The sequence below is a fragment of the Erythrolamprus reginae genome, chromosome 3 (assembly GCF_031021105.1).
Source record: "Erythrolamprus reginae isolate rEryReg1 chromosome 3, rEryReg1.hap1, whole genome shotgun sequence".
Classification (NCBI taxonomy): domain Eukaryota; kingdom Metazoa; phylum Chordata; class Lepidosauria; order Squamata; family Dipsadidae; genus Erythrolamprus; species Erythrolamprus reginae.
This window is the reverse complement of record NC_091952.1, coordinates 2,828,833-2,840,471: the sequence shown is the minus strand read 5'-3', so window position 1 is coordinate 2,840,471 and position 11,639 is coordinate 2,828,833. Positions and strand designations below refer to the sequence as shown.

Sequence of the window (11,639 nt, the reverse complement as noted above, 5' to 3'; positions counted from 1 at the left end):
GAGCTGGTCCCCGCCGTGGCTGACCCGAGAGAGGAGACCCCCTTTTTCTGCCAGGTAGGTCGCCGGAGGGAGGGGCGGATTTCCTAGGGGAGAGGGCGATGGAGTAGAAAAGCGTGCTGTGGATCATGGAGCGTTGCTTGGGGTTTTTTCTTTCCTCGGGCGACCCCAGACTCCTTTTTATGCTGGAAGAGTCCAAAGGCAGCCCTCCCAATCTCTGGGAGGTGGAAGGGGGGCGCCTGGCCCCCTCCCCTCCCCCCCAAGGATGTCCACTCCGGCCAGTAAAGAAGTCTGGGAGGGATGAGTAATAGGGGTGGGGTGGGGGTCGCAGCCCGGGTCCTGCTCTCCTTTCCCACCGGCCGAAACTGGACCCGCATCACGTGCTGGTGTGGCCGGACGTGAGTCTCGCCTCGCTTTACGACCTCTTGCGCAATCTCTCCTGCTCCCGCTTGGATTTACTCCAAAGATCCGCATCGGTGTGGCTGGTTGGTTGGAGGGTCTTGCGCTGTTAGGGGCCCCCCTCCCCCCCAGGCGAGAATGATGGGAGTTGTAGTCCTGCCTCAACAAAGAGCCTCGTGTTTGGGGAAGGGAGCAAGATAATGGGATAATAATCAATCAAGAAGATCGAGGTTGATTGATTGATTGATTGGATTTATATGCCACTCATTCCAAAACGGACGCAGAGGCTGCGTGTTATCTGTGGTGGGCCGGTGTGGCTTTTTTTTGTCCTTATATTATTGCATCTTTTTTGGGTTAGTGAGAAGAGATTGCTGGAGGGAAGCAATAGCATTTAGCATTTATATACAGTACCGCTTCCTAGTGTTGGTTATGACCTATAAAGCCCTTCATGGCATCGGAGCAGAATATCTCCGAAACCGCCTCCTGCCGCACGAATCCCAGCGATTGGTTAGGTCCCACAGAGTTGGTCTTCTCCGGTCTCCGGGTCCCCTTGACCAAACAATGTCCTCTGGTGGGACCCAGGAGAAGAGCCTTCTCTGTGGCGGCCCCAGCCCTCGAATCAACTCCCTCCAGAGATTCGAATAGCCCCCACCCTCCTCGCCTTCTGTAAAATGCTGAAGACCCGCTTTTGTCGCCAGGCATGGGGATAATTTATTTATTTATTTTATTTTATTTATTAAATTTGTATGCCACCCCTCGGTAGACTCACAGCAGTAATAGAAAAACAATATTACCATCTTTCCCCCTCTTTTTATTATGTTTTTAGCCTTACTGTATGATGGATTAGGTTGAATGTTAGGGTTTTTTTATGCCTTCTTAAATGGATTTTTTAAAAATTAGATTTGTAATGTATTGTATTACTGTTATGCTGTGAGCCGCCCTGGAGAGGGGCGGCATACAAATCCAATTAAATCTAAATTTATTTATTTATTTATTTACTTACCTACTTAAATCCAATTAAATCTAAATCTAAATCTAAATTTATTTACTTACTTACTTGATTGATTGATTGATTGATTGATTGATTGATTGGCCGCCCAGCTCCTTCTGGACTCTTGGTGGTGTGCAACCATTAAGAGCAATATAAAAACAATTAAACCCCATTAAGTAAAATCATTCATTTCTCCTCCTGGTGGCGCAACTTAACAAATGCCTCACTCAGTACAGGAAAAAAAAATTGGGTCAGGGACTTACTTAGCAACTGTGGCAAGAAAGTTGTAAACTGGGTAAAATTATTTTGTTTAGACAAATGAATTTTGCATTCAATTACGGTTGTGAGCTGAGGAATATTTTACTCCCAGGATGGCTAAGCTCTCATAGGAACTAAGTTTAAGTATTGTCCTTGATTTGTGTGTTTGTGTGTGTGTGTGTGTGTGTGTGAGAGAGAGAGAGTTGATTTATTTAATTATTTGCTTATTTATTTACTTACCTATTTATTTAAATTTATTTATTTAAATTTATTTATTTATTAGTATTTTGTTAGTATTTATTAGTATTTATATGCCGCCCACTCCCAAAAAGGACTATAACAATAGTCATAAATACTTGGACAGTAAAAATACAGTAGTAACAAGCAGCAAAGGAATAAAATGTATACAGCACTACTAAAATAAATAAATAAAGGGAACACTCAAAAGAACCCATCCTAGATTGGAATGAATGAAATATTCTCATGGAATCCTTTGTTCTGTACAAAGTTGAATGCAATTGACTGTCAATCAGTGTTGCTTCCTAAGTGGACAGTTTGATTTCACAGAAGTTTGATTTACTTGGAGTTATATTGGGTTGTTTAAGGGTTCCCTTTATTTTTTTGAGCAGTATATAGTATAGAATAGTATAGAATTCTTTATTGGCCAAGTGTGATTGGACACAGAAGGAATTTGTCTTTGGTGCAGATACTCTCAGTGGACATAAAAGAAAAGAGACATTTGTCAAGAATCAGGAGGTGCAACACTTAATGATTGTCATAGGGGTCAAATAAGGAACGAGGAAACAATATTAATAACAATCTTAAGCATACAAGCAACAAGTTACAGTCATAAGTTGGAGGAAATGGGGCATAGCAATGATGAGAAAAATGGGGCATAGCAATGATGAGAAAAAACTACTACTAGTAGTAGTGCAGACTTAGTAAATAGTTTGATATCCTAAAAACCATGCATACATACAGTCATTCCTAATTTGAATTGAATGGATGGATGGAGGAATGGATGAATTATTTCAGGCCATTTTTGCTTTTTTATTAAAACATCTTAAGCAGTGGCCTCCCCAAACTTGGTGCCCTAGAAGCAGGGGATTCTGGGAACTGGAGTCCAGACCTGGAGTGACTGGAGAAAGCAGCTTCCTATGAATGCCTTCATTATGACTAAGACAACAATTTGGGCAAAGGTTGTTTAGGCAAAGCACGCCCGATCTTATGACCCCTTTGGCCACAGCGAATTTGGCCAATTTTGCTTAGTCAGAAACTGGCTGGGAAGGTTCGGGTCAGCTAGAACTTCCAAGCTCTCCAGGTGCCTCTGGTTCTGTTTTGCAAGCGAAGGAGGAGGGGCCCTTTCCTCCCTTCTCTCCCATTGTTCCTTTCAGGCCGGGTCTCTCTGTCTTCCAAAGGAGCAGGGAAAGCTCTTGTCTCTCGGTCTAAGGCGGTGGCCCTCTTCAGATGTCTTTACTAGAATAGATAAGATGACCTACTTTTTTTTTTTACTGTGAGCACACTGGCCTCCATGAAAAATGAATTTCTCCCCCTCCTCTTCCTCTTCTCCCTCCTCCTCCTCCTCCTCCTCCACCTCTTTCTCCTCCTCTTCCTTCTCCTCTTCCTCCTCTCTCCTCTTCTCCCTCCTCCACCTCTTTCTCCTCCTCCTTCTCCTCCTCCTTCTCCCTCCTCTTCTTCCTCCTCCTCTTTTCCCTCTTCCTTTCCCTCTTCTCACCTTCCTCCTTCTCTTCCTCCTCCTCTTCCTCCTCCTCTTCCTCCTCCTCTTCCTCCTTCCTCCTCCACCTCTTTCTCCTCTTCCTTCTCCATCCTTCTCCCTCCACCTTCCTTTTCCTCCTCTCTCCTCCCCTCCTCTTCTTCCTCCTTGTTCTCCTCCTTCTCTTCTTCTCCCTCCTTCCTCTTCCTCATCTCCTCCTTCTCTTCCTCTTATTCTTCTTCTTTCTCCTTGTTCTCCTCCTCTTCTCCCTCTTCTTCCTCCTCTCCCTCCTCTCTCCTCTTGTGCTCCTTCTCCCTCCTTCTTCCTCTTCTTCTTCCTCCTTGTTCTCCTCCTTCTCTTCTCCCTCTTCCTCCTCCTCCTCCTTGTTGCTGCCCAGCATTAAGTGCCATACAGTGCAACAGGACGGATGGTTGCCATTTGTCTGTCCTGTAGCACACTGGTGAGTCCTCACCAATGCATCCAGGCTGCATTGCAGTATATACATCTGCCCATACATGTATATAACACACACATACACATGAAATATACATATACATCTATGAATGGAATGAATAGAATAGAATAGAGAATAGAAAATAGAATAGAATAGAAAATAGAATTTAATAGAATTTAAATAGAACAGAAAAGAACAGAACAGAATATAATATAGAAAATAAGAATAGAATAGAAAATAGAATAGATAATGGAATAGAATATAATTTAAATAGAACAGAATTTAAATAGAATAGAACAGAATAAAGAATAGCATAGAAAATAGAATAGAGAATAGGAAAGAATAGAATAGATATTGGAATAGAACCGAACTGAACCTTGCAAGTCTTCTAGCAATACCATTTCTGGCCTCCTCACCACCCTCTGCACCACCTTCCTGTCTCAAGCCATTTTAATTCATATTGATTGTTTCTTCATTGCTTATTTGACCCCATGATTATCATTAAGTGTTTTTTACCTCATGATTCTTGACAAATGTCTCTTCTTCTTTTATGTCCACTGAGAGCATCTGCACCAAAGACAAATTCCTTGTGGGTCCAATCACCCTTGGCCAAGAAAGAATTCTATCCTATCCTATCCCATTCTATTCCTTTCCATTCCATTCCACTCCATTCCATATTACAGTTCTGTTCTATTCTATTCCTTTCCATTCCATTCCATTCTATTCTATTCCAAGCCAGACTGCAATGCCCTATAACGGGATGCTCCCCATCACCCCTCTATCAAAAGTGGCAAGGACAGTGGGAGGAAGATGTCCTGTTTCTCACGTGGCACAGAAAATGCAGGCTTCCCCAGGGCCTCGCTTGTTGAGTGACCAAGCCAGCCTACTTCTTAGCTGCACACCCAGAAATTGGACGGCTGCTAGCATTACACCTCCACAGGTGAAATACGAGGGTCGCCCAGAAAGTAATGCACCACATTTTTTTTCTTCAACAATTATTTATTGAACACAATGAAACTTACACACAAGAAAGAAGGATGTTTCTTCTTCCTATTTTTCCATGTAACCTCTGTCCTGATCTATGGCCTTTTTCCAGTGAGACACAAGGGCGTGGATGCCCTGTCGGTACCAATCCTGGTTCTGGTCATGAAACCATTTCTGCCCTGTGCAAATCACCTCTAATGGCTTACACCCTCTGTGCCCGGCGACTAACCGTACTTCTGTCGACTGCAGATTCTCCATAAACTGTACACAAACGTTTGTGAATGTTCCCAACAGTTTCTTTCTCCACAGTGAGAAATCCAATGATGGACACGCTGCTTGTAACATACATCACTTACAGACGCCATTTCGAAACACGGCTTCAGCTACACTATCTGTCTGAAGAAACACAAAATGTACTCCCGACAATTCAAATACAGTGTTGCCTCGATTTTCGCGGGGGATGCGTTCTGAGACCGCCCGCGAAAGTCGAATTTCCACAAAATAGAGATGCGGAAGTAAATACACTATTTTTGGCTATGAACAGTATCACAAACCTTCCCTTAACACTTTAAACCAGGGGTCCCCAAACTTTTTACACAGGGGGCCAGTTCACTGTCCCTCAGACTGTTGGAGGGCCGGACTATAAAAAAAACTATGAACAAATCCCTATGCACACTGCACATACCTTATTTTAACATTAAAAAACAAAATGGGAATGTACTATTTAGAGGGGGGGAAGAAGTCTGAAATTCATACATGTTTATGTTTTGTTTTTAATTTTCTTTTGTTAACATCTGATTGGCTATACAAGGTTTTCTTGGTTTATAGAAAAATGTATAAAATATTTATAGAAAAATATATAAAGAAGGAAGCACTTTGGCATAATGATTAATAAGTTGGAAATATAATTGGTGTTGTACTTCTTGAAGGAACATTAAGGAGGGAATTTAATTAAAAGAAAAGTATGTACATGGATGACAACATTAGAAAAAAAACTTTTGCAACTTTTTTGATGATTGATATTAGTTACTGACAAAATACCGCATTTTATTGAGGGAAAATTAGATGGTACATTGTATTGGTGGAATGTATGTTGAGAAAAATTTAAAAAAATTTACACACACACCCCGCCCAAAAAAGTCCTTCCTTCCTCCGCCCCTCCATTCATTTCATTCTTCCTTCCTTCTTTGTTCCCTCCATTTCTTCTTCCTTCCTTCCTCCTTTCCTTCCTTCCTTTTCCTGCCATTTCTCCTTCTTTCCCTCCCTCCTTCCCACTTCTCTCTTCCCTCTCCCTTTTTTCCCTTCTTTCTCATTTGTTTTTGTCCCTCTCCCTCGTTCTTTCCCTCCATCATTTTCTCAGCTGAGGGAGGGCTGGCTGTTGGTCCCTTGAAGCTGCCACCGCCATCAACGCCCACTGCGGAGATCCCTTCGCCCGAACGTAGGCGGCGGCGGGTTCAAGGGACCAACAGCCGGCCCTCCCTCAGCTGAGCTTCCTTTGGCTTCCTTCCTTTCTCCCCGAGGAGATTCCTTCGCCCGGAGGCGGACTCAGAGGCTGCAACAATTCAGCGCCGAGAAAGACCGGCTCTTGGTCCCTTGAGCCCGCCGTCGCCGCCTCCATTCGGGCGAAGGGATCTCTGCAATGGGCAGCAGCAGCTTCAAGGGACCAACAGCCGGTCCTCGTTGAGCTGAGCATCCTTTGGCTTCCTTCGAGGCGGCAGGTGAGCTTTGCAGCTTTGCCTCGAAGGAAGCCAAAGGAAGCTCAGCTCGGGGGGCGGGCCTGAAGTAGCCACCGCCGCCTACTCCGCCCCGCGCTTCGGCCGCGCCAGGGCCAAGTAAGCCGAGGCTAGGCCCGTCGCCCCCGGCTCCCAAGCGCGGGGCCTGGGCGGCGGGCAAGCATCGGGAGGGCCTCCCCGTTGCCTGGCCGGGACGGTGTGGCCGTTAACAAGTTAGTGCGCGGGGGTCCTGATAAATTGTTTACTGCCCCCTCCAGACGCTCTTGCAGGGCTTCCAGGCTCCCTGCGGGGCAGCGAAGAAGCAAAAAAGCAGCACTCTCCCGCTCTCTCTCTCCCTCTCTTTCTTGCTTTATTTTTCTCTCTCACTCCCTTTCTATGTCTCCCTCTTTCTCTCTCTCTCTCTCCCTCTCCGCAGCAGACCCCCCCAACACCAAAAGTGCCCAAACGCGCGCAAACTTCACCGATGAAAAAAAAAAAAAAAGCAGGAGGGACCAAGACCGTCTGCAGCTGAGTGTCTGGAGAGGAGGTGGAAAGCCAGGCGGCGGGGAGGAAAGCAATTGGCCAATTTCTTTCTCGCCTTTAGGGAGAGGAAGTGTTGCTGCTCTGCCATAGGGTGCTTTCCTCCCCGCCCCCTGGCTTTCCTCTTCCTTGCCGCTGCCAGACGCTCAGCAGCAGAGTGGAGGGGAGATTCGGGAACTTAGTATATTATATGGTAAAATCTTGCACGCTGCTGCGGGCCGGGTAAATAGCCTCAGCGGGCCGCATCCGGCCCGCGGGCCGTAGTTTGGGGACCGCTGCTTTAAACTCCTAAATTACCATTTCCCATTCCCTTAGCAACCATTTAGATCATTACTCACCATGTTTATTTATTAAAGTTTATTTTAAAAAATATTTATTAAAGTCGGATGAAAGTTTGGCGATGACATATGACATCATCGGGTGTGAAAAACCGTGGTATAGGGGAAAAACCCGCAAAGTATTTTTTAATTAATATTTTTGAAAAACCGTGATATAGACTTTTTGCGAAGTTCGAACCCGTGAAAATCGAGGGAACACTGTAATGTATATCTAAAGTTTTGCATTCATACTATTACTGTAGGTTGAGAAAAAAAATGTGCATTACTTCCTGGGTGACCCTCCTATTAATATTTATTGATTGATTTATTAGATTTGCATGCAGTGATGTGTGGCTTAGCCTGCCTTTTCTGGAATTGACAGCTGTCTCTTTAGCTTTTCCTACATTTAAAAACGTGGTTCTGTTTCTTGCCAGGCCAGTTCACCAAGCATTCTTCAGAGTGAGATTTAGGGACTGGAAGTGATCCACTTGATCTCTTCCAAGTGGATGTTGTGGCGAGGGACCCATCAGTGAGAATGAAAGCAACCGTCGATCTACTTAAGTCTTTCCATCCGTTTTTATATTATATGTCAGGTTTGTGTGGTTTGTTCACAGACCTTCTCTAGGGTGCTCTGAACTTGGGGGATTTCTTGCAGATGTTTCATTACCCAACTAAGTAACATCTTCAGTGATAGAAGGGAATGTGGGTTTGTGGAGGGGAGGAAGACAACAAAGACTCAGGTGGTCTTTTCAGTTTTTGGTTGCTTTCTAGCAGATGTTTTACGACCCAGCTTGGGAACATCATCAGTGCTAGTAGGTAGGTAGGTAGGTAGGTAGGTAGGTAGGTAGGAAGGAAGGAATAGCAATAGCTCTTAGACTTATATACTGTTCTGTCGGGCTCTCGGGTAGACTCCTCCCAAAAATTCACAGGTACAAATTTCCGACACACACATGTTTGAAAATTCAAAACAAGGTTCTTTATAAGGAAAATTCACTTAAACCAACCCCTCTTTTGGTATAGCAAAGAACACTCGTCTCCAAACAAACTGGTAATTGGTACAAGTCCCTTATCAGTTCTGAGATACTTAGCTTGCAGCTGTGAGGCAATTCACAGTCCTTCTTTCACAAAGTGAAACACACTTTGCCTGCCTGGTTTAGTTTCAAAGCGGGGAAACATCAGCACACAAAAGGTCCAAGTCAGTAAAGCAGTCACAAAACACAATGATCAGATAATCCTCCACAATGGCCAAACCCACAGGCTGCTATTTATAGCAGCCTCACTAATGACAACAGCCCCACCCAACCACAGGTGGCCTCATTTTCTTTGATAATAATCTCTCAGTTGTTGTTGCCTATGCATCGCTCTCCGCGTGCGTGGCTGTATCATTAACTCTTGTTCTGAATCCAAGGAGGAGAGAGATAATTGATCTCCTTCTGAGCTGTCTGCCACACTCTCCTCCTCCCTGTCACTTTCATCAGCAGATTCCACCGGGGGCAAAACAGTCCTGCAGCATGTGGATCTCTCCCCCACATCCACAGTCCTTCGGGCAGGAGCTGGGCCAGAGCTAACCACAACATATACTACTTCATAATGCTTTTCCAGCCCTGTCTAAGTGGTTTATAGAATCCGCCTCTTGCCCCCAACAATCTGGGTCCTCATTTGACCCACCTTGGAAGGAAGGAAGGGAGGAAGGAAGGGAGGGAGGGAGGAAGGAAGGGGGTTTGGAGGGTGGAGGAAGAGGAGGAGGTTGGGCAACTATGGGATCACTGATACTCTCCTATTCTCTTGCAGACATTTCATAAACCAACTAGGTAACATCATCAGTGTTAGAAGGGAATGGGGCTTATTCCCTATTTTATATACCAGAGACTTGCCCTATCCATCTTGGTAGGAGTGTAATTTTTTTCCTAATTTTATTTATTTGCATCCTGCCTCAAGGAGGCTTTGCCTAATCTTTTTTTTTTAAACTCCTCTTTGGATGGTTTTCTTATGGACATTTCGTAACCAGACCTCTGTCCCAAAGTTTTAAAATGTAACTGGACTTCCTTCATTTTTCTTTCTTTGAAAAGATTTCACTTTTCATCTGAAAAGAACTGAACAGAAGCTTCTTGGGTGAAAAGCCAAACATTTTCAAGGAAAACAAAGTCCAATTGCCTCTAGAAACACCTTGGGACAAGCAATACAGTACCTGGTTGATTGAGAATCTACATAGATTAGGGCCCCCCAAACGTGGCAACTTTAAGACTTGTGGACTTCAATTCCCAGAATTCTCCAGCCAGCATAGCGAGACAGAGTTGGAAGGGACCTTGAAGGTCATCTAGTCCAACCCCCTGCCTCTATCTAGGATCAAACTCACAACCTCCTGAAAATTGTTTTGAGCCGGGGTGCTGGCGAAGGCTCTTGCATATTCCTTGGACCAGGGGTCTCCAACCTTGGCAATTTTAAGAGTTGTGGACTTCAACTCCCAGAATTCCTCAGCCAACGCATGCTGCCTGAGGAATTCTGGGAGTTGAAGTCCACAAGTCTTAAAATTGCCAAGGTTGGAGACCTCTGACATAGATAGGCAAATTGAACCTTGTTAATGTATCAGCAGTGTAATCATTGTTTACCAAGGTTGTATACACAAAGAAATGTTTACATTGAGATTAGTTGTGAACAACTACTCAGGCACACACAGATATACTAACTTGAATTAGTTTGAGATAAACAGTCCAAAGTCATACACATAATGTCAGAATAACAATCCAAATATTACCAAGTACAGTGATCCCTCGAGTATCGCGAGGGTTACGTTCCAAGACCCCTCGCGATACTCGATTTTTCGCGATATAGTGGTGCGGAAGTAAAAACACCATCTGCGCATGCGCGCCCTTTTTCCATGGCTGCGCATGCGCAGATGGTGGAGTTTGCGTGGGCGGCGGGGAAGACCCAGGGAAGGTTTCTTCAGCCGCCCAGCAGCTGATCTGCTCGGCAGCGCGGCAGCAGCGAGGAGCCGAAGATCGGGGTTTCCCCGCCGCCCACGCAAAGGGGAAACCCCGATCTTCGGCTCCTCGCTGCTGCCCTGCTGCCGAGCAGATCAGCTACTGGGCGGCCGAAGAAACCTTCCCTGGGTCTTCCCCGCCGCCCACGCAAAGGGGAAACCCCGATGTTCGGCTCCTCGTTGCTGCCCGCCCGCCGCTCGCCCGTCCGCCCGCCGCCCGCCACTCGAGAGCAAGAGGGGGAGAGATAGAGAAAGAGAGAGAAGGAAAGAAAGATATGAGAGAGGGAGGAAGAGAGTGTGAGAGAGGAAGAAGCAAGATAGAAAAAGAGAGAGAGAAAGAAAGATGAGAAAGGAAGAGAGTGACGTCATCGGGTGGGAAAAATCGCGATATAGCGTTTCGCGAAAATCGAGATCGCGAAAATCGAGGGATCACTGTACATAGTCTTTCTTACCAGTTGTCTTTGTCATAATCAGCAAAGATATCAAGCCTAAGCACATTTTAGCTGTAATACATGACTACAATTTAGAGAGATTAACTGGGTAGCCAAACAAAGAGAATCAGAGAGGGTGACGCAGAGAAATAAGCTATAAACGCTAGCTCCCTCTTGTGGCAGTCTGCAATACCTGCAGCCAATATGTTGCCAACCCAATAGTTAACAAACCTTGCGCCCTTCCAGTGCTGATGAAGTTACTTAGTTGGGTGTTGAAATGTCTGCAAGAAAACCACCAGACTCAGTGGCTCAAATCACCAAACTTCCAGTGTTGGATCATTCACAACTTCTGGTGGCAAGCTGTTCCACTGATTATTTGTTCTCACTGTCAGGAAATTTCTCCTTAGTTTTAAGTTACTTCTCTCCTTGGTTAGTTTCCACCCATTGCTTCTTGTTCTGCCTTCAGGTGGTTTGGAGAATAGCCTGACTCCTTCTTTGTGGCAACCCCTGAGATATTGGAAGACTGCTATCAAGGTCCATCTTTTCATTAAACTAGATACATCCAGTTCCTGCAACCATTCTTCATATGTTTGACCCTCCAGTCCCCTAACCCTCTTTGTTGCTCTACTCTTCACTCTTTGTAGTGTCTCAAAATCCTTTTTGCATCGTGGTGACCAAAAACTGGATGCCATATTCCAAGTGTGGCCTCACCAAGGCCTTATAAAGTGGTATTAACCCTTCACGTGATCTTGATTCTCTCCCTCTATTGATGCAGCCTAGAACTATGTTGGCTTTTTGGGCAGCTGCTGCACACGGCTGGCTCCTATCTCAATGGTTGTCCACCAGGACTCCAAGGTCCCTC

The 11,639-nt window shown here is 45.1% G+C and overlaps 1 protein-coding gene across 2 annotated transcripts in view; it reads left to right on the top strand.

The window, feature by feature from the left end:
* DNMT3B (DNA methyltransferase 3 beta) overlaps nucleotides 1-11,639 on the top strand; it is a 47,464-nt gene continuing 35,825 nt past the window's right edge. For both annotated transcript variants that reach the window (XM_070748732.1, XM_070748734.1), the window contains exon 1: nucleotides 1-54. The gene's annotated coding sequence lies outside the window, so the exon portion shown is untranslated. The remainder of the gene's footprint in view (nucleotides 55-11,639) is intronic.